At 31.0% G+C, this 2,186-nt stretch overlaps 1 protein-coding gene across 1 annotated transcript in view; it reads right to left on the bottom strand.

The window, feature by feature from the left end:
- The window catches only part of LOC111386880 (neuroguidin), a 6,863-nt gene extending 6,682 nt beyond the window's left edge, over positions 1 to 181 (bottom strand). Inside the window, exon 1 of the mRNA XM_023011369.1 lies at positions 164 to 181. The gene's annotated coding sequence lies outside the window, so the exon portion shown is untranslated. The remainder of the gene's footprint in view (positions 1 to 163) is intronic.
- Positions 182 to 2,186: the final 2,005 nt, after the last annotated feature.

Below are 2,186 nucleotides of genomic sequence, written 5' to 3'. Positions count from 1 at the left end.
TTTTTTCCTTTTAACCCCCCCCCCCCCCCCGGTCCCAAAAGAACCTAAGATTAGATCCAGATTTTTCGAACTTATTCCTTTTCTGTAGATTTTCTCCAGAATTTATCATTTGATTCATTTCAAGTACTAATTTTCAGATCGAATGGGGAATGGGGAACTTGACCTTGCCCCTCGTTGCAGGTATTAGAGCAACATGCAATATTTCTAGCATACCAACCAAAAAGCAAGCCTCGCCAGCTTACAAGCCAAAGGGCAAATGTTGTCGACGCTGGAAAGAAGAGAGAGCCTACCTATAACACTATTTGTTGATGAGAACCAAGCTACATCGATAACCTCCTAACACAAAACACAAAACACAATTTTTACACATTTATATATGCTTTTAAACTTAAAACTTCACAATGTTAGTGCAACTAAGTTGTGGTTGAGATAATCATGTGACGCGATAAGATTAGATAAATTTGTTGACAAGTGTTTTATGTTAGGTAAATTAATAAAAATAGACCTATTATGTACAAAAATACAAGGTATTGATTTAGCAGATGGACATTTCTTCTCGTCAAAATCTGTTACTTATATCAGGGTTGAACAACGAAATCATCAAACCACAAATCGAATCTAAACTGCTTTTTCGAAATTGTTAATTAATTGAGTCCATGTGAACCTATAGATATTTTGATTTTTATCAAACCAAACATTTTCAAAGTGATTTGCTTTAAGTTTCAATTTTTACAAACCATTTCAAACTGTTAAATCTTTTATAGAGAATAAAGAGTGAAAAAGTACTTTTGTTATTATGGAATAAGAAGTTTCCGTATCTTAATGCACATATTTGATTTATTTAGAGCTATTAAGCAAGGTCCTTTTTTGTGGGGAATATAAGTTCAAGTAATAACAAGAATGTTTCGAGTGAAATATGTTCTAAAGAGATTGGTAGCTAATAGACTGAGTGATAAGGAAGTCAAATTAATCAAATTAAGAATAAAAACATCTCAACTAAAATAAACATTGTTCATGAAAATATCTTTCGAATTAAATACACCACACGTGTACAATTCATTAACAAGTAATAAAGTGGATTCGAGTTCAAGTATCGTCCTACGGAGATTGATTTAATTCAATTTTAATTATTGCAATCTTAACCAAAACAATAATAACGTCATGTGTGTGTTTGTGACACAAAAATAATCTATTTATGAAATTATGAGTGAATTAACTAAGTTAAACGTAAATTATGCTAAATGAAAGTTGATATGTTCTAACGAATGACAAATGCACTAGGATCGAATTGTCATGTAATAATCATTTTTAACTTTAGTTCTACACATTGATAACACAGTTGAATTTTAAAGAATCCTCGTATTTTATTCAACAATATCTCTCGAGTAGTGTTAAACATAATCTCATATATGATCTGACTATATTTTCTATGACGGATGCGAATATACAAGTATGCATGAATTTTTATGAACACTTAAAGATTCACATAGAGTATATCGATATATTTCTATCCCATATCGAACCCTATGATGACTTACACTATGTCGAGCTTATTTTCTTTATTTTGAATGCATAAAATAAACCACTATATTCACACAACTACCGTACACAATAATTGTAGATAAAATAAATTCATATATATCATTTAATTTAAAAAAAAACGTGTTTTCCATATCAAATATGTAAAACTAAAGATTAAAAACTCATATTACACAGTTTATCGTTCTCCTAGTACAAAGAAATCTAGTCTAGCATGTTAGGAAGATGAAAAGAAAAGAATACTTCAATCGATATCATCCAATTAAATCTTGAATTAAATATTCCAGTGTTGGAATCGATATTCGTGTTTCTTGCTTCCTTCTATGCTCTAAAACCTATTAGAACGTGTTGTAATGCGTGGTAAACTGCTTATGGACGGTCTTAGGTCTTTATCAGACGTACCATCATGTTTCCATAAGTGTTTGAGTCACACATGGAAACCATAATTTTTCCTCCTTAAATGTACTATGCTATGATATAGTACAATTGCATGCTATGGCATAATTCAATGAAATTTAGCCCTCGAACTCCCTAAGTCATGTCATGCAACTGCATGGAGAATATAACTATGCTATAGCATAGTTCAAGTGAAAATTCATTTTTTACATTTTTGGTCCCTGAACTCAGTTTTCTCGTTTCTTAACACT

The sequence above is a fragment of the Olea europaea genome, unplaced genomic scaffold, assembly GCF_002742605.1.
Source record: "Olea europaea var. sylvestris unplaced genomic scaffold, O_europaea_v1 scaffold376, whole genome shotgun sequence".
In the NCBI taxonomy this organism is placed as follows: domain Eukaryota; kingdom Viridiplantae; phylum Streptophyta; class Magnoliopsida; order Lamiales; family Oleaceae; genus Olea; species Olea europaea.
This window is presented reverse-complemented; position numbering and strand designations above follow the sequence as displayed.